The 21,381-nt window shown below is 38.0% G+C and overlaps 1 protein-coding gene across 9 annotated transcripts in view; it reads right to left on the bottom strand.

Moving 5' to 3' along the window:
* The window catches only part of pde10a (phosphodiesterase 10A), a 360,355-nt gene that overhangs the window by 301,191 nt on the left and 37,783 nt on the right, over positions 1 to 21,381 (bottom strand). The window contains exons 1-2 of one of the 9 annotated variants that reach the window (XM_062976366.1): positions 18,987 to 20,829; positions 3,182 to 3,241 (exon numbers count right to left, since the gene is read on the bottom strand). The exons of 7 other annotated variants lie outside the window; for them this stretch is intronic. The gene's annotated coding sequence lies outside the window, so the exon portion shown is untranslated. Of the gene's footprint in view, positions 1 to 3,181; positions 3,242 to 18,986; positions 20,830 to 21,381 lie in introns of those variants that run through there. One more of the 9 variants, XM_062976360.1, reaches the window with a different exon arrangement.

The raw sequence follows: 21,381 nt of genomic DNA, 5'->3' as shown, positions 1-21,381 counted from the left end.
CACTCTATGAGAAGAATTCTGGACTAACAGAAAAGAAAGCCTTGCAATTTGACACAGAATGTGAATTTTTTGCACATGCGTGTGCCCTCAAGTTGTCCCTGACTCATGATGACATAAAATACATTTACCATGACAATTTCTTGGCAAAGCTTGTTCCAAGTTGGTTTGTCAGTGTGTTCTTCTGAGGCTAGGGAAGTGCAACTTGCCCATGTTCACCTAGTGGTCTCCAGTGTCTAACACTCAAACTACTATACCAAATTAATCCTCATTTTCTACACAGAAAACCTTATTTCTACATAGAAAATAACATTTCTCCCAAAAAAAATTGTCAGGACCCAGGCTGCAGAGCACCAATAACCATACACAGAGGCCAGAATCTATCTAATATCTTTATTGAGGAAATATATAAAGTTAATAAAAGCAAGTGTAGAAAATAGTTCAGAAGTAGACCTTTCAGGAAAGGTCAAAATTAGTCCAAGAAAACAATGTCCAATATGAAATATTAAGGTCCAAAGTTGTAATCCAATAACCGAAACACTCACTTTGCCAAGCAAAGTGAGGGGAATTGACAAGGTCCTTTAGTCCATGAAGCTTAATGCAAGGCTAGGAAGCAAACTAGATTCTTGGCAAACAAGGCTTGATTCAAGGCAACAAGAAGCGAGGAGCAAGAACTGGGTCCGTGGGAAATCCGTGGCGAGGTCCGGGGAACAAGGCAGGGCTGGAACGAGAACAGGGTCCTGGAAACTGGAGTAGCGTAGTCCACACACAATCTACTCCCGAAGCTGACGAATTGACTCCGCAAGGAACCCTTTGTGGGCAAGCATCTATATAGGATCTTGTTTTCCCGCCAAAGCAGACTTTCTCTGGGGAACAAGAACCGAAACCTAAACTGTCCAGATGCAGGACTCCTTAAACTTTCCCAAGGGAAATAGAGTTAATCTTCTAATTGTCTGGCAGCTATCCGGGCACTTCGGCGAGTCGCCTCCCGCGCGTGTCTATCTTGATTATAATAAAGGCGGCGCGAAAATGTGGGAGATTTCTCCTCAAGGCTTGTTTGTCTGACTTCTTGTGGGCAAACATCCTGCAGCTGCAAGGGCTCCAAATCTGGCAGAAACGGTGGGAAACCCAAGTTTTCCTCTTCATCTGCCACAACAGTACTAGGAACGGGACTACATGGCCCATAAGTCATCACAAAAATGCTATTTCCTGTACAGTGTTATTTTCTGTGCAGAAAGTGTTATTTTCTATACAAAATGACCATCTATGAATTTTGCACACAACGAATTTTCAACTGTGAACAGTCTTCAAAACCTTCGTAATTTTCAGATATTTTCTTGCAGCAAGAAGAATATTGCTATTATTATACATTGTTTACTTTAAGAAAAAATCAGTGGTGAATTGCATGCCTGCTTTTCCACGCCCTGTATTTTACTGCTATTTTAAGCAATTTGGAAAATTCCTTTTTGGGACCTACGTGCTTGAAAAATTACTTTTTGGGACAAAAATTCACAGAATTTCCAAGACAGAATTGAAGTAAAAAAGGGAAATTTTCCAAACATACCCAGACCACCTAAAGACTGAAGTCTCTTTCAAAGGTTAGCCATTGCAACACACCACCAATATGACCATTTCTGACAGCTGAGTTTTCCAATTTCTTAGTGGCTTCAGTTTAATTAAATGCTTGACATGACACCACAGTCACCAAGATCAAGGAGGAGGTGGATAATGATTTGCTTTAGTGACACAGGCTTAATTTTTATAGCTATCAATCAAACACTGTATTTTCTAATGTCATCATCTTTTTGGCACTATGCCCTATTGTAATGGAACAATATTTAATTCATACAAGAGATAATATTTTCAGGTTGTACTTTAAATGATTGGTATGCAAACCCATTCCTCTAAAAAGGCACTAACAAGATCTTCCTGGATGTTTTTAGAAACAGATTAAGGGCGCTTTGTACACAATTGATTAGTTCACTTAATTGTTGATATCCTTCAGAAATCTCCAGGTTCCTTGTTTAACTTTTGGAAACCACAGCATCAGATTTTTTAAAAACTGCCACTCGTTAGCTTGATAGTAGGCAAAGGTAAACGTTTTCCCCTGACATTAAGTCTAGTCGTGTCCGACTCTGGGGTTTGATGCTCATCTCCATTTCTAAGCCAAAAGAGCTGGCATTTTCTGTAGACACCTCCAAGGTCAAGTGGCCAGCATGACTGCATAGAGCGCCATTACCTTCCTGCCGGAGCGGTACCTATTGATCTACTCACATTTACATATTTTCAGACATTTTCATATTTTCAGGTTGGCAGAAGCTGGGGCTAATAGCGGGAGCTCACCCCGCTCCTCGGATTTGTCTTTGTACCCATTTCTTTATCTGGTGGCGTTCTGTCCTTGACAGGATTTGAACTGCCGGCTTTTCAGTCAGCAAGTTCAGCAACTCAGCGATTTAACCCACTGTGCCACCAGGGGCTCCACACATACTATAAAATGTATATAACTGGGGGCTCTATCTTCATAGTAGGATCCCTTTATCCACAGACCCAGTACCTATGATTTCCGTTATTCTCTTCTAATTAAATTATGGCCTCTCTGGGGATTTTCTGAGTCAGAAGTCATGGTGAAGGGTGCACGAGTGTGCGGAAGAGATTTTATTTTGTGTGGGATAGGGGTTTCGGGTCTGGTCTGTAATATGTTGTGTATTGTTGTTTGAATGTTATGTTAAAAATGTTACTCTTATATAAAAAATTTAATTAGTAGAAAGCATAGACTGAAAATAGTGGATAACATGTAGAAATAATAAGACTAAATAGTTTAAGTTACTGATATTATTATGCATTCAATGTCAGAAATAACTGGTTGATTGACTAATGTAGATATGCATGCATATATCAAAATTATTGTTACTTTACTATATCTGCTATAATTTGTTGTTCTGTTGTGTACCATAACTATAATAAATTGTTTACCAAAAATGATATAGCTCACTGATTTTCTGTCAATCCCTCTTTATATGACCTTGCCAGACTCACAGTGAGTAAGTAGCTAGGCCACTAAAGGATGGGTTAAAAAAAAAAAGAATCTGCAACTGAAACAGTAATGTAAGAAAAAAAATGAGACAGAGAGGAAAGAAATTCCAATCATCCACCATAATAAAATTTCTTGTTCTGTTTTTCCAACCTCATTCCGAGATTTTGCTTGGAGGCAGTTGCTTCCTTGTCGTTCAAAAGTTGACAGTGGCTGGCAAAAAATGATTGAATATTATTAAGAACAGTAGCAACAAAATGCCAGCCCCTTAAACCAATTTACTCTGCATAACATCAGACATTCAGGGTCCAAACATTTAATAGGAGAATATGAATAACACTAACTGTTGGAAAGGGGCCTTTGGAAGGTGACAACTAGGGTCAGAGATGTAGCCAAGAAAAGCCAAGATTTTCTTGTCCCCACTTCATCCATCATATTATTGTGGAGTATTTCCCCTCACCCATTATCAAAAGAATTCTTGAGCTCCCTTATTGTAAACTTGGTATTATTTTTGTTTATTCTTGGTGTTCATTTATTTAGAGGGTATTTACTTAAGTGCTTCTGAATTGTTGTGGTTGGACTTATATATTTATGATGCTAACTATTTATAGACATTATTTTTTAATTTTTGTTTACTCCTGCTTTGGCTTATTTTGTCTTATATTGATCTGATATGTCATTATTTTGCTTATTTTTTATTTTTTATGTATTTTATTATATTTATCCATGTTGTAAGCCATCCCAAGTCCCTTTGGGGAGAAGGGGCAGGGTATAAATAAAGATTATTATTATTATTATTATTATTATTATTATTATTATTATTATTATTATTATTATTATTGTATGACACAGCAAACAAGATAGATATGCTGGATTTTGTTTCACAAAATCACAAGTCGAACACTTCCCAAGTGTCTAGGACTGTGTGATGTATTATTATTATTATTATTATTATTATTATTATTATTATTATTATTATTATTTATTAAAATGTACACAGAAATATTTAGACTTGATGACAAGACTTGCAAGGGTTCCTTTCAGTTCTGAAGAAAACACATTTTTTCATTCCCATGCCTCACCCCCATCACCCCGCCACCCCACTCCTCACCAAGAAAAAAAAACCCATTTTGTGAGCACAGACTGTGATTTTTTTATGTTATCACTGAAAATATGGATATGAAAATGTATTGAATCCCACTTATGGCACAGCCAAGAATAGGGTTTCTCAGGCAAATAATACAGCAGCCTATTTTCCAAGTACTAAAGGAGTTTCCAACTCCTTTAAAGTTGAACCTAAAACTGGGAAGCACATTTGCCATCTCATTGACATAGGACCCATCAGCATCCACCTCAGATGGACATTAAAGAAGTTCAACCTCTGTTGTAAGACAAATCATGCAGATTTTCTACAGCTATCATGAGGATGGATCATTTCTGGATCAGGTACTGTCAGTTCATACTTTGGAAAATGGGGGGGAGGGGTCCCTGACAAGTGCACAAAAATAAAGTATAGCTATTTACTTGATTCATCTTTGCTGTTTAGAAAGCACTTGTTCATGATAGATTGGACATGCATGATGGAGTATCTCTGACTCCATATACCAAAAGAAAAACACAAAGCCACAAAAAGCCATATCTTTATTGGTTCAATTGCAATAATACATTCTGCCCCTTTCTTAAACAGAGAACATAGAATTTTTCAAGGAGTTTCTGTACTGTTTGAGAAACGGGTTGGCAACTGCCTGCATTCAGATTTCTCAATACAAAGTAACAGCTCAAACAAAATTTAGGCATATGACTTTAACATCAACACCTTTCTTCTCAAGTATTATTTTTAACATCTTTTTTTGTGATGAAGATGCCAGTGAAGCTAAGAAAGCTTTCATTGTTTATTTTATGCTTTGGTGTTGTATGGCCAAGAGCTACCCATGAACATGTTTCCAATCTACCACAAGGTGGCAGCAAATACACACAGATACACAAATTGTTGAGAGGAAAATATCTTGATAGCCAGCTATCCCTTTTCAGAGTATTCTATACCAACCCCAATTATTCTTTTGTTTCAGTTTGTCTCTTGTGATCCAGATTTGATTTTGGTATTGTCTTTTCATCATGTTACGGACTGTTGTTTTAGGCCACCAGAAATTAAAGCTTTGTGCAGGCAGGACTGCTAACTTCAGGTTGGTTTGCTGACCTCAAGGTTGTCGGTTCGAATTCAACCCAGGGAGAGCACAAATGAGCTCCTTCTGTCAGCTCCAGCTCCATGCGGGGACATAAGAGAAGCCTCCCACAAGGATGGTAAAAACATCCAGATGTTCCCTGGGCATCGTCCTTGCAGACGACCAATTCCCTCCCACCAGAAGCAACTTGCAGTTTCCCAAGTCACTTCTGACATGAAAAAAAATCTAATAAATCATTTCACTGTTGGAACAGAAGCAGAAGAGATATGTTCTTTATTTGAATAGGGAGTTCTTCTTCAAACACCCTGTATTTGTGTGGTATGAGAGGGATCTCTGGTCCACAGTACCTCCTTAACCATCTTGTTAACCTGTCTTCTTTCTAAAATCTCCCCCTTACCTACTTTCAGAAAGCAGCTGAGTAAAATGAGGCATGGAGTCCCATTGTCTGTTTTGCAGTTCTTAGTCCAGTAGAAGTGAAGGGCTACAGGTAAAATTTTAAGTAAAGGGAGTTCTCCCTCCCCTGTTGCTCAGATGGTGGAACAGTGTGGCAGAGCGGTATGCATAGCAGAGTGGCCAAGTAGAAAGGCAGACAAGGCTCCCTCACGTTTAATCATTGTGTAGAAGAGACTTCAGCAGTCACAGCTGGTATGCCAAGCTTCATCTGCTGAACTTCCCTTCTTGGCCCAACTCTTTAAAGATGCAGGGCTCATGTCTCCTTTTGCATCCAGCTAACTCAATGCATGCCTGCTTGTGTGTATATATTAATGCCTGCTTCCTTCACCACTGACTCACCAATGTTTGTCCCCTGGCTACCATAGCTAGGCAGCCCTCAAAATCTTGTACGTAGACAAATATGACCCTTGGGCTCAAAAAGGCCTGCATTCTGTGCTATGAAACTGCAACAAAATTGAGCTTATGTTGGTTCTAATAATTATTCTCATATTCCTAATCAATCTCTAACCCCTCATACCCCATAAATCTGGAGATATTAGGTAGATAGGATATGTACATATAAGCACCCCCTGCTTATTCAATGGGTCAGAACCAGGACATTGTGAAAATGGTTGAAAGATGGAACACAGGGGTTTTTTTGATTGCAAAGGCAAGACTGAAAATTAGATGGCAATGAGTCAACTGGGGGGGGGATGTGCTGAGAATAGTGAGAGGAATAAAAAGCAGGATGTGATTAAAAGAGTAGACCAAATGTCAAGAGCTGCAATAGATAGCTACAACTGAGACCTGTTGAAACAGTAGCACATTGATAAACAGCTGTTTTGAAAGCAGAGAACTCCTATATTCAGAATTAGGTCAAGGAAACAATTTCGTTTTGTGTGTGTGTGTCAGGAGTGACTTGAGAAACTTCAAGTGGCTTCTGGTGTGAGAGAATTGGCTGTCTGCAAGGACATTGCCCAGGGGACGCCTGGATGTTTTGATGTTTTTACCATCCTTGTGGGAGGCTTCTCTCGTGTCCCCACATGGAGCTGGAGCTGATAGAGGGAACTCATCCACGCTCTCCCCGGGTTGGATTTGAACCTGGCAGCCTACGGGTCAGCAACCCAACCTTCAAGTCATGAGGCTTTAACCCACTACGCCATCGGGGGCTCTGCTAACAATTTCGGTAATGTTGGAATGAATTGATGGATAGGATACACATGAACTACACAGAGTGATGGAAAGTGTGCAGTGGCTAGCACTTTAGATTAAGAAATAAATACATTTATGGCTAAATAAACTAATTAAAACTTTATTTTAAGAACTTCATTATATCTAAAAATGGTCTACTAACAGTGAACTAAACTAGGGGCAGAAACAGAAGAAGTGGAAAGAACCTTAAGAGCATCAGTTTACATCTCAGGTCAGTTCTACACTGCCATTTAATATGGTGTAGAGTTTCATCAGCCTGCTTGTGTCCACACAATGCATGGAGGCTGGTGTGAGTTAATCCATCTTGAGCCACTTAAATTTTTAAAAAATATATTTTTATTTGGTTAGATCTTAGTAATTTGTAACATGGTGACAATTTCATACATAGGATATATTATTTTTTACCCCATATGACATATTCTATTGATTGCATTTTTTTACAATTCCATACACATCTATTACTTATACCTAGCCATTTCCCCCCTTCCTATTCCTTCCTCCCTTCTCTCTCCCTCTGGGACTGGTTATAACTCTACTTAATGTTTTATATTATTTATTTGATCATGAAGACTTTTTGGTTCAGTTCCTTATTCCCCCCCCCCCCCCCCCCCCCCGGCTATAAGCTCTTTCTGCTACAACTCCCAGTTTTCATTTGGATGACCATTCATATATTTTGTTATTCTTTCAGTTATATAGTCTTGGAGCATATACACGGACAAATATTCAAGGCATTTTAAATTCCTATTTCCTTCCATCTTTTCATCCTAAGGCAACTGTTGCATGGGTAGCCGCTATGATATATTTTGCAATTTCAATTTGGTCTTTATTCCTCCAATTTGGTCTTTATGCTTATAATTTATTGGGTAAAGAATTGTTTTTTGTTTAGTTCAATTCTTCTCCCTAATAATTCTTCCATCTCATCTTCAATCTTTTTATAGAAATTTTGTAACTTTTCACAGTTCCACCACATATGAATAAACCCTCCAATTCCCCCACACTTATGCCAATGAAATTTTGATGTTTTTTTGTAATGTGGGCCAGTAGGTGTGGAGTTTGTTACAATTTTGTCAATATTTTATGTTGTGTTTCCTTAATCCTTGAATGTTTAATTTCCCTAATTGCTCTTACCCAATTCTCAGTCTCATTCTCCTTACAATTTAATTTGTCTTTCCATATCTCAGACAAAGTATGTTTTGAAATTGTTTTTTTTTTCAATTTGTATATACATCCCCCAATTCAGGGTTGTTGTGTGTTTTCCAGGCTGTATGGCCATGTTCCAGAAGCATTCTCTCCTGACATTTCACCCACATCTATGACAGGCATCCTCAGAGGTTGTGAGGTATCAGGAGAGAATGCTTCTGGAACATAGTCATACAGCCCAGAAAATACAAAACAACCATGTAATTCCGGCCATGAAAGCCTTTGACAACACATCCCCCAATTCCTTTCCCCTTATCTAATTTCCAACTTAAAAGTCTGCTTCTGGGCTTTCCTTACTTTTCCATTCTTTAATCCTCTGCCTCATTCCATACCATAATAACCAGATTCTTTGTCTGAACTTATTTAACTTCAATTTTTAATTGTTCTATCATAGTTTAATAACTTGCCAATTCTTGATATTGTATTCTGTTTTATATTATTGCTTGAGCCACTTAATGTGGCTGCACCTCTGGTTAAAAAAACACAGGGAAAAGTCTGAATTCTGCTCCAGGATTCAGAATGTCCCCATGTGCTAAGGTGATGAAAACACCCATCCTGGCTTCTTATAAAGGACTAGCTGTGCCCGGCCACGCGTTGCTGTGGTGTTGTCTGGTGGTGTTGGTGAGAACTTGTTGAGGTAGTGGTGGTATTGAATGTCTGTTGTAAACTTAGGATTGTATGATGATGATATTATTATTCGTAGTAGTAGTATTAGTATTGAGAGGCTGGGTGGCATCTGTTGGGAGTGCTTGGATTGTGTCCTGCATGGCAGAATTGGGTTGGACTGGATGGCCTTTAGGGGTGTCTCTTAATTGTCTGATGCTATGATTCGATGTGTATTATTATTGTGCAGATCTTGGATGGCCATCTGTCAGGAGTGGTTGGATTGTGTCCTCCTGCATGATATAAGGAAGTTAAACTGGACGATCCTTAGGGGTATCTGCTAACCTTAGGATTGTATGATATTCTTCTTATTATTATTATTATTGAGAGGCTGCCCGGCCATCTGTTGGGAGTGCTTGGATTGTATCGTCCAATGGCAGAGTTGGGTTGGACTGGATGGCCTTTAGGGGTCTCCCCTAACTGTCTGATTCTATGATTCGATTTGTATTATTACTGTGCAGATCTTGGATGGCCATCTGTCAGGAGCGCTTGGTTTGTGTCGTCCTACATGGTAGAAGGAGGTTGAACTGGATGATCATTAGGGGTGTCTCCTAACCTTATGATTGTATGGTGTTCTTATTATTATTATTATTATTATTATTATTATTATTATTATTATTATTATTACAATAGAGTCTCACTTATCTAACATAAACGGGCCAGCAGAATGTTGGATAAGTGAATATGTTGGATAATAAGGAGAGATTAAGAAAAAGCCTATTAAACATCAAAATAGGTTATGATTTTACAAATTAAGCACCAAATCATGATGTTATACAACAAATTTGACAGAAAAAGTAGTTCATTACACATTAATGCTATGTAGTAATTACTGTATTTATGAATTTAGCACCAAAATATCATATACTGAAAACATTGACTACAAAAATGCGTTGGATAATCCAGAACGTTGGATAAGTGAGACTCTACTATATTATTATTGAGAGGCTGGGTGGCCATCTGTTGGGCGTGCTTGGATTGTGTCCTCCAAGGCAGAATTGGGTTGGACTGGATTACCATAGTAATTATTTCATATTACAGTAGAATCTCACTTATCCAACATTCGCTTATCCAGTGTTCTGGATTATCCAACACAGTCTGCCTTTTAGTAGTCAATGTTTTTGTAGTCAATGTTTTAAATTCATTGTGATATTTTGGTGCTAAATTTGTAAATACAATAATTACAACATAGCATTACTGAGCATTGAACTACTTTTTCTGTCAAATTTGTTGTATAACATGATGTTTGGTGCTTAATTTGTATAATCATTACCTAATTTGATGTTTAATCGGCTTTTCCTGAATCCCTTCTTATTATCCAACTTATCCAACCTTCTGCCGGCCTGTTTATGTTGGATAAGTGAGACTCTACTGTATATTTATAATCTTATATTATCTGCTTAGAACTGGATTATATGAGGCCCCTTGTACACAGCTGTATAAAATGCACACACACTGAAGTGAATTTTCTGGCAGTGTGGACTCAAAATAATCCAGTTCAAAGCAGATAATATAAGATTATAAATGGGTAATATAGCTGTGTGGAAGGGCCTTGAGTCTACACTGCCATATAATCCAGTGAAAATCAGATAATCTGTATTTTATAGGCAGTGTGGAAGAGCCCTGAGGCCTAACTGTGCCTGTCCCCTGGGCTGAGTAGGTTACTAGGAGACCAAGTGGGCAGAGTTCTAACTGGCAGCAAATGGATAAAAAACCATTATTCCTTTCCCTCTAATTAAGACTTTATTTTTCTTTTCTTTTTGTTGTATGAACGTAGAGGCATGGAAGAGGGGTTGTGTTGCCAAGTTTAGTTTTTCTGGGATGTGTAGTTTTGTTGTTTTGGCCTAGGCCGAATTTTTTTTATCCTTTTATATATATAGATCAGGATCAGTGTCATCAGGTGCTTCTCGGGCAGCTTGGAAGGCTTACACCCCTGACCTCTACACTCCCTATTCCCCTCCCACCCCCCCACCCCCAGCCTCAAGACAGAAAATTAGCAACTGAACTCCTGCATGTTTACGTCTAGGTCCCTTCAATGTGACCAAGCAAGGCAGCTTGGCAGGAGCCTTCTCCACACTCACAGAGAGACAAAGGTATCTATATGCTAAACCTTTCTATCTCAAGCACAAAAAAGGACAACCACTAATTTGGTTGATGTTGGAATGGCTACGTATTCTACTTCATAGAGGACAGTTAGCTATATGTAGATCTGGTGTTAGAAGACTGTCTCTGAAGAGCTGTCCAGATAAGATCTAATTCAGTGATTAAGAACCACATGATGGCAGACTGGAGCTTTGAAACTGTCCACCAAAATGTAGGACCTGGACAGCAGATTGAACAGGCATGTGTATAAGTGTCCCTAGGGTGAAATTCAACTAGTATAACCCAATGAATAAATGGGACTTTGGGAAATCAATATCTGATGTAAGTTTCATTGATTGAATTGGTATGACCTAGCAGGAGTTGATAATAGGATTTAGTTTCTAGTCATAATATCTCACACTACAATAAAGTACTGAATTACTATTTAAATAATAATAATAATAATTATTATTATTATTATTATTATTATTATTATTATTATTATTATTATTATTTCCAAATCTGTGCCTGCCCACATAAATTTATATGAATGAATTATAAAGAAATGTTGTTTCCTTCCTCCCTTTTCCCTCTTTCATAATGATATATCTCTTCTTTTTGACATCATATAAATGGCCCAAAGAGAATACATAGCCATAGAGGCCAAATGATAGTATTGCCACAATGCAGAAGTCAGATTTCTTATTGGGAACAATGCCCCCATCCCCTCTTCTTGTTGGACAATGTAGTGTGTGAGCGTAGGTGTGAATATGAGTGTTTTTGTATTACTAAATACAAAAAACAAAAAAAAACAAAACACCAAATCTTAAGAGGGTCAAATACAAAAGAGGCCAAAGTTTCTTCAAAGAAAAAGCAAGTGAAACTGCCATGACATTTTTTTCCTTGTAAAATGCCCTTTCCTACAAAACTCTTAAAGGTAGGAAGTGGCTGTCTTCTCTGGTGTCTGGCCACCTCAACAAGCATTCATTTACCTGTTATTGAGAGAAACAGGACATATTCAGGGACTGCTGGAAGAGGGCACATTGTTGTAACTTTCCTACTTTATAAGATGACAATTCCATTACTTCCATTCAGCAAATAAATAAATTATTTCTTCAACCTTTGTGCTACAAAAATAGACCAAACATGCTGATGTCATATTGTTGCTCAGCAACCTGTGCTGCTTGGTGTTAGGTTTTTAAAAAATGTCCCTGTTCTCTCATTTCTTATTGGCCTTTGAATCAATCAGTCAGCAAAGCAGGCCTGCCTACTAACCTTGCAGGAGAATCCACTTTCAGGTGATGATTGAGAAGAAGAAGGCTCAATTCAAGCAAATGAAAGTAGGACTCAAGTACAGAAATGAAATGAACTTCTGCTCACCATTAAAAGAAACTAGACCATGAGAACTTGGAGTTTTCAAGCCTATGCAATTTCTTCACAGCCCTCCTATTGGTGCTGGATATCACACTAATGTGATGCCACACAGAACTAAGAAAAGCCTGTTGCAAAACTTTAGAGAAAAGGTTTTTTTTGGGGGGGGGGGGTTTGGGGGGGGGACTATTAGCCAAAATCTGTCTCCCTAGCCCATATATCTAAATTAACCACTTATCTTAGATGTTTATCTTATCAGTAACAGAGCAGCTAAAATCCTCATGATTTGGTAGGAGATGAAGATGTATGTGTTGTGGTTGGGTTGATGCTTTTTAAAAATATCCAGATGATGTTTTTCCTGTCACTGTTTTTTCTCCTAAAATTCCAATATTAGCTGCAAGGTTTTATACCCCATGCAGGGGATGCATTTCCCTGTCATAAGAATTTTAGTATAGACTAGGATAAATGTTACACATCTGTATGCGTTGTTCCAATTCCTCTCACTATATTTTCAGTGGTCTTATTGCTGGTGTTTCAAATGGAGCTTTCCTGCTGACCTGCATTCCTTTGCTAGTTTTCTGTTGCTAAATTGAATGTTTCTTACCTCACCTACTTTTTAATTAGTGTAACCTTATATCACTTCAACATCATCACTATTCAAAAATCTTTTTAAAAAATATGAAAACCATGTAAAAGAAAGCAATCACAGATGAGGGAAGAGCACATAGGAAGACGTTTTCCACAGATAAGAGGGAATTGTTAGTACGGAGAGAAAGATCATATGCCCATACCTCAAGCAGGAGAAAAGTCTAGAGGTAGTGGTAAAAGTTGCTACAACCTGAAATAAGGTCCAATACTCTTGTATATTTAAGATACAACATCATGTGAAATTGGAAACAATTGTTGTAAGATGTTACAAGACATTAAATCCTGAAACAGGAAGCTCCAATACTTGCTGGAACTATAAACCAATCTGGTGAGGCCACTGAAAGAAAAAGCTTTTGTATTTACTGCTTCCATGATTTTTTCAGGCACATCTTCTCAATGGTATAATTCTTAGCTTACAGTAGGAAAAGAACAATTGCATAGAGAGAAAAATGGGCCTATTTAGAACTTCTAGTTGTTCTTATTTTTTACTACTTGCAACTGACATTTGTAATTGGCAGCTCAATTACATATCAAGTGAGAGGGATGGATGAGTAGGAAGCAAGCAGTTATTTGACATCAGCCCAAATGACCCCGACGGTGACAGGACAAAATCAAAGAAAGGACAACAAGTTACAGTGAAGCAAGTTTTCAGAATGATTTCACATTAATGAATACACTGTGCATCTTTAAGAAGAGGCTACATGACCATCTATGTGCTTTGACTATGTTTTCCTTCATGACAGAGGGTTGCACTGGATGGCCCTTATGGCCTCTTCCAATTCTAGGATTCTATGAATCCATTTGCAACCAGGCATTTCATCCTAAAATATATATTAAATGTGAAAGGATGAAAACATAAGTAAAAGGTGTAATAGATGTGAAACAGAACAAAAAAATGGTATATTCAAATAAGGATAAGGATTTAAAATAAAAAATAAGGGTAGAATTTAACACTCCAGATACCGTTAGGCAGCAGCTCTATGCATTTCAAACTTCTGTATGCAGACACTTCAATATAAGTAGATTATATAGTGCAATCTTCTCCCTTACATATAATAATAATAATAACAACAACAACAACAATAATGTAACTTTATTTTTATACCCCACCTCCATTTCCCCGAAGGGACTCAGGGTGGCTTACGTGGGGCCAAGTCCAAGTGATTACAGACATGGTAATAAAACTCATCAATATAAAAAACAGATCAATAAACATAATAAAATCACATTAAAATAAAACATGGCTTGATAAAAAAAACCTGAGAAAGTTCATAAAAAAATGAACTGGGCTGGAGAAAGTGCATACAGTGAGGAATGTAAACTAGAGAAAGAAGTAAGTAACCCGGGACTATTATTATTGGTAAGGGGCTTAGGATGAGGTAAACATAGGAACTATTTCCAACTGAAGGAGTAGAATAAAGTGCAACAGATATGTTATTGATCACCAGGATGAATACAAGTATTCTACATGATAATTGTTTCTGGTTTTACATACATATATAAAGACCAAAGTGATATTTATTAGAATTGCTATCTCGGGAGAACTAGGTCCATGCCATCCTGAAAAATGTAAAAATGTTGGACAGCTCATTTTAAATAAGTTCACATCCTATAAACATGATATAAGGAGCTGTTTCATTGAGCTCTGACACCTACATAACAATTGCTTCTTTCAAGCTGCTCAAATAGAATGATGCTAGAGGCAATTTTAGCATCTTCTGGAAACAGATTGAAACTTTTTCTGAAGCACAGTTGTCTTATTTTTCCAGATGGTCCTCTATTATTCTGTCTACAAGACAAGCAGCCAAACTGGACATTTGCAATCTATATTAGACTATTGCAATTTGGCTGGAGGGCGATCCATTTTTGGTACCCACATTTCGATGGGTACCCAGATCCATTTTCGGGAGCCTCCCAAAAATCGCCTAATGGAAAAATCTGTTTTTAGCTAGGATCTGGGATGATATGGCCCATTGGTGGGAATGAGGGACTTATGAGGCTCCCCTTTCCATTCCTGGGATCCTTTTCTTTCTTCCATTCAAGGGAGCCTGGGTTTGAAGAATGGGGTTAAGGAAGCCCCTTTCCTGGGACCCTTTCCTATCTTCCTTTCAAGTGAGTCTGGATTTGAAGAATGGGCTTAAGAAAGCATTCTTCCTGGGACCTTTATCTTTCTTCCTTTCAAGGAAGTCTGGGTTTGAGCAACAGGGTTAAGGAAGCAGTGCATAAGACATGTAACATTGTTCTTCTTTTCTGATTGGCCCAACAGGCAGGGCTCACAGGGAAACCCCTTGTGAGCAGCACATGGCAGCCTCTCTATGCATCACGTGGTGCTGAATGAGGGGCCATGATTGGCTGCCATGTGGTCCCACTATGGACAAAAAAATGTAATGGCTGAGCCCTTATTGTTAAGGTCATTTGGTCAAGCCAAGCAAGCCAGATTGGCTGACAGGAACTGACTACTTCGAATCCGTGCACAAGCATATAGGATGTATGTCCATGCAAATATGTTTTGTATTAATGAGTTCCATTAAAAACAGACTGTTCACCATTGTTATCTGGGTGATAAAGGGTTTGTTTCCTTTTTGCTAGCATGGAAATTGTGTTGGAAGATATAACAGAGCAATGAGTTTTCACCAGTTTCTCACATTCAATAATTTTTTGAGAAGTTATTTGTGTGCAAGTGGATTTCCTAGAAGGTAACCAAGGGGATCTTTTGTGCAAAAAAGCTCACATTATTTTGTGCAAAAAAAAAAACCATTCAAGACAGTCACACTGGGCTTTTGTGCATGACCACTGTAGACATGGCTGGGTTTGTGCATATAAATGTTGCCTTGTTGCACAAGTTTTTTGTGGATGGTTTTTTGGCACAATGCTGCTAGCAATCTTGCACCAAAATATAGCAATATGTGTTTTTGGTCAAGGGTGCTGGATCTTTTTACATAGAAAACAGTAGTTTTGCGTGGAAAAACACCCACCAACCCACAATTCCCATGCAAAAAGTCATATGCATTTTTTTGTGCAAAAGAATTTTCCAAAACACTTTGAGATATACAAATGCTATGCAAGAATCATGCAGAAATCTTTGTTTTCTCTGCAGCAAGGAAAAAAATGTGGAAATGTTCAATGTCACTTATGAGGAAAAAGTAGTCAAATATATACCTCTATGCAATCTAAATTTAAAACAGAAAAGGTACCAAAAGGAAATGGAGAATAAAATTCACAAGCAGTGATACATTTTTAGGGCCTCCTGCAAAGCATAAGATACACTATTCAAGCTTTTGAAACTTTCCTGACTTCTTCATCAGGCAAAGATGTTAAAAATCACACAAATAATGGTGATGTTAGTCACAGGCCTGTCATAGATATTGTCAGTTTAGACGGTATTGACAGATTTCAGTGCAAGCAGAGACTGTTGATGGATTGTATCTGTATAAACTATCCATCATTCTGATACTTTTAGCTGTAGAATGATTAATACATTTTAGCAATGAATGAATTAATAATAATAATTTATAGATGGGTATGAGGTATCATTTCAAGGTCTTGTAACCTGGGGCAATGGAAGGCTGAATATTCAGCAATATTTACAGCAGGGGTCCTCAATTTTTTAAAGCAGAGGGTTAGTTCATGGGTCCTCATACTGTTGGGGGGCCTGACTATAGTTTGTTTTTGTTGTTGTTGTTGTGTGCCTTCAAATTGTTTCAGTCTTAGGATGACCCTAAGGCAACCCTATCACACAGTTTTCTTGTCAAGATTTGTTGCCTTTGTCTTCATCTGAGGCCGAGACAGTGTGACTTGGCTAAAGTCACCCAGTGGGTTCAGAGCCACAGACTGAAGTTCAACCCACTATGACCCATTTCATGAATTCCTTCCCTCACTTTTCCCTACCTCCCTTTCTTTCACTCTTTCTTCTCTTCCTTCTCCCTCTGTTTCCTACCTACCCACTTTTCTTTCTTCCTTTCCTCTTTCCCTCTCTTTTTCCTATTTCCTTTTCTTTCTTACTTTTTCTTTCCTTCTCTCCCCCTTTATCTCCCTATTTTGGAGGGAGCAAGAATAGGGTGGAAAGGATTCCCTCCATTTTGGGGGAAAATAGAGAGAGGTCAAGGAAAGGATAATCATTGTTTCACAGTTTCAGACTTTGTTTATTAACAGAACCAATATTGTTTTCAGTGAAAGATTCTTGATGCTCTTTCATATTAGCTCTATGATCCAGCTCTAAGTATTTCAGCTGCATCCTATGGAAGTAGTTTGGTGAGTCAGCAGAGATCTTGGGCTGAGAATTCTAGATCTCAAAACTACAAATCCCACAATTCCATATGTAGAACCACAGCAGTTAAAGTGGACTAACTGCATTATAATTGTGCAGTATGAAAATGTCCTTAACCAAGTATCAACATATTTTGCCATGAAGCCTCTCAGAAAAATTATAAAAAGCATCTGAGAAGCATAAGACCACAAATCCAGTCATATTTCAGTAAACAAAGTCTTTAACAGTGAGGATTCTTTTTACAAAAGCTTTGCTGCTTTTTTAGTTTCCCTTTTACAGTTTGTCCTCTGTCTAGCTAGACATTTTTAGTACATCAGCAATGCAAAGATGAGGAAGCAGGGTTGAACAAACACACAATTTTGTTTTAAAGTTCCAACAATGTGTTTTTAATAAACAATGCCATAAGCAAAGCCTGAGCTGTGAAAAAGCTGATTCCACTATGACTGTGTATTTTTGCCTACAACAGGCAAGATAAACAACAACCATCCATGGAATCCCTTACTGGGCATTCAGAAACAGCAAAATAGAGAAGATTAGAGCAGATAAACCAGCTTAATTAGTTACCCCAGCATTGTTTTTTCAAAAAACCATAGACCTGTGACTTCCCCAAACAAAATGAAACTCAGAAGAGAAGTGTAGGTGAGGGATGATCCCTGGATATATTTTGGAAGAAATCTTCAAGTAGAAGCTCTGTAGCAGCTTCAAGATGTTTATCTTAACATGCAAGGCTTACCTGACCAGGTTGTTTCATTTACCCTGTGCGATACTTGTAATTTTGAATAAAAAGTTTACTAATACATGTTTAGCTGCTCTTCTCTTTCATGGTGTAGGAAGCTATCACTATTCTTCTGGTGGTATTTCTGCCCCTGGTACTAATTTTTCAGTTAACAAATTTGTGCCTAAGAACACATCAATTTTGTCAATCAAGGTATATTCCAAGTGAATTGAAATTGTTAACTAAAACTTTAGACTACTGGGTTAGATGTGGATTTATCCACGATAAAGTTAAGGCACAGGGGCACCCAAGGGAGCAATTACACCAACAGCTGAAGCTCTGTTGAATCAAAATGTAGAAATGCTGGAAGTGATTTATGGTCAGCCTTGCCCTGGCTTACCTTGATGAATGGCCACCCCCCTTGAAACTTCTCAGCATTCAACAATTGCATTTTAAATTATAGCAAATTTCCTCCTTTTTCCAAATTGTGTCTAGTTTTTAAATTGTGAAAAAATAGATACACACAAAGTGAACTCAACATCTTCCCATATACAAGAAGCTTCATTTTAAAGAATTTATAGTTTATGAAAAGACAAATAATATGGGTCTGTTCAATCTAGATAAAATAATTCTACAAGTAACCAACCAATAATATTTCCTACCCCATTAAAACTATACTTCAGCAACATAACTTTCCAGAGTATTTTCATATACAAGGAACGTATGGCCTCTTGCTTCAAAATATGTAACACAAGCTTTTCTTCCAAGGTTGTGGCCTGCTTCAACCATGTCCTTTTAAGCAAGTGAGCAAAACAAAACAAAAATGTTTTTTCACAAATGATCAAAATATATATTGGGAATTAAATGTTACACACAAAATGTCAACATTTTGAGGATGTGTAAAAATGCAGCCTTGTGGTTCCCATAGCAACATGTTTCATTTCCTAGGTGACAGTGATAGTATGTCGTCACTAGTGAACAAAACTATCTCTAGTAGAAACACGCTGAGCTTCCTTCCTGCGTAGCTGTTCTGAAATAGCTGTCCGTGTCCAATTAACAGCGATAACCATTGTCTGCTCTAAAAAGCTTTGGAGACAACTTATTTCTTTTGGCCATTCCACAAGAATTAAGACTGAGAACAAAAAGTAGCTTAACTTTGTCTTAGAAGTTTCATTTATATTTTACCTTTTAAAGGCAGTAGAGACTGTTGAGATGTAGTGTGTAATCCATTTCAGCTTCTATTTCTAAAGTGACCAAACATCATTGATGAGTAGGGCTTCAAGAGTGTAAACTGGTTCCTTCAATGGGCAGAGGTTATTTCTCGCTGGGTTGATTGATAAGCAACACCTGCAAAAGTTCGTTCTTCTTTGCCATTATTAAAGGTACAAAGGCCCTCCTCAGTTTGCAGTCTGGCGATCCTATAAACCACAAGTCTACAAACTAAGGCCTGTGGGCTGGATGTGGCCCTCCAAGGACATTTACCCATCACCCACCCTAAACTTTGGACATAGGGTCGCCCTCAGTCTGAAATGACTTGAAGGCACACAACAACAACAATCCTAAATAACTTGACTCTCTCATCAGGCCCACACTTCCCATTGAAATACTGTTAAGTTTATGTTGGTTAAAATTGTTCTTCATTTTAAATATTGTATTGTTTTTTCATGGGTTTTTTTTTTTTTGCGCTACATATAAGATATTTACAGTGTGCATAGGAATTCATTCATGTTTTTTCAAACTATACTCTGACTACCCAACATTCTGAGGGACTGAGAACTGGCCCTCTGCTTGAAAAGTTTGAGGAACCTTGCCACAAGCCTTATACATAAATTTTATCTGTTCACATAAATTACCACCACAGCAATATAAATAAATGAATAAAATGCAAGGATGTATTATTGTACTTCTTGCCTTTTTAAAAAGGGCTATGCGTGGAAAACTGATTCACTTGTAAAGTGACTGACTTTGAGAGCTAACGCACTTCTGTCTCTAAAGCTGATTGAAAACAGTAGAGAAGGGACTATAGTTCAGTGGTAGGAACAGATTTAACTCTTACCATCTTCACTTTAAATGATGTGGGTAGCAATAAGCATCCTTCACTGCAAAAGGTGTTTCTTTAGACTTCATGTTAAAGAAATAATGCCCATCAGAGCAGACATCGGTGGGTTAATGTGAAAGCAATCATGTTACCCCAAGGCATCATGGAGAGAAGTGGGCATGAGGTGTAAATCACACCAGATGCCACCATCAGAAGGAGTGACTCAAAATTACCATCTATAAAATGGTTATGCAGTGTATCAACATAAGTTTTTATACATATAAAATATTTCTATAATTAGATATTACCACAAAATCATTTTTATAAGTTCAGCTAAACTAAACTAAAACTGTATGCTAATTTCTTTGAACCTTCGAATGCACATGCACTCTGGTCAGAGCTGCTGTTCTTGCCAAGTTACAATGATGCTCAAATCACATGATTTCATCTACACACTGTACAAGAATGCACTGTTTTTATAGTTGCTGATGATTTTGTTACACTTTCTGGTATTTTAGTTACAATACTGTGAAACAGAAGGTACTTGGGGGTAACCTTATAAGCTATTCCAGGCCTGTAGCCGGGGGGGGGGGGTGTTTAGGGGTTCAACCCCCCCTCGCCCCGAAATCTTTCAGGTTTAAAAAAAAAACTGGTTTACTCATGAATTTTAACTGGTTAACCAATTCCCCATGCTAAGTCTATGAGACGCAAAAAATTACGAGTCCCTCCAGGCACTATCTAAAGGAGATATTAACTGGTCTGTAGCCGGAGGGGGGGGGGGTAGAGGTTCAAACCCCAACCCCCCCAAATTTCAAAACCCTACTCGAAATTTTTTTCTGGCTATGGCCTTGACCACAGTGGGTGACACCAATCCTTATGCAACTGATATTAACTGGTGTATAGCAGGTTCCTCTAAAATTGTGTTCCACTAAAATAATTGCTCTTCATTGTAGAAGTGGGACACCTCACAACCTCTGAGGATGCCTGCCATAGATGTGGGTGAAACATCAGGAGAGAATACTTCTAGAACATGGCCATACAGCCCGGAAAACATACAACAACCCTGTGATCCCAGCTGTGAAAGCCTTCAAGAACACAGAGAGTTGAGTGATAAAAATCCAAATTTCAAACTACAAATTAGAGGACATTTTCACCTCCTGTGAGGCAACTAATTTGAGCAGATTCTGCTGTGCATCACATCATTTGCAAGAATGGATCTTGGGTAATGGGCACAATTTCTGACTTTCATTTATATCGCATCATTATTTCTACAAGCTCAAGGAAAAATGCATGTTACTCCCTTTTTATCCTCATAAGAAGCTGGTTTGGTTGGGTGATAAAGTATAATTGGCTCAAGGTCACCCAGTGGGTTTTATGGTTTAGTAGGAACCTGAACTTGGATCTCCCAAGTCCAAGTCTCCAACTATCATATCACACTTGTTCCCATTTCAGTGGGGAAAAGAAAACTCTTTGTTGATGTTTAGAAGATGGGTGAATTATTGGTCCTACTGAGATATTGTTTCAGAGCTCCTATTTCATTTG

The sequence above is a fragment of the Anolis carolinensis genome, chromosome 1, assembly GCF_035594765.1.
Source record: "Anolis carolinensis isolate JA03-04 chromosome 1, rAnoCar3.1.pri, whole genome shotgun sequence".
Lineage (NCBI taxonomy): Eukaryota > Metazoa > Chordata > Lepidosauria > Squamata > Dactyloidae > Anolis > Anolis carolinensis.
Note: the sequence above shows the minus strand (reverse complement) of the source record. Positions and strands in the feature narration are given on the sequence as shown.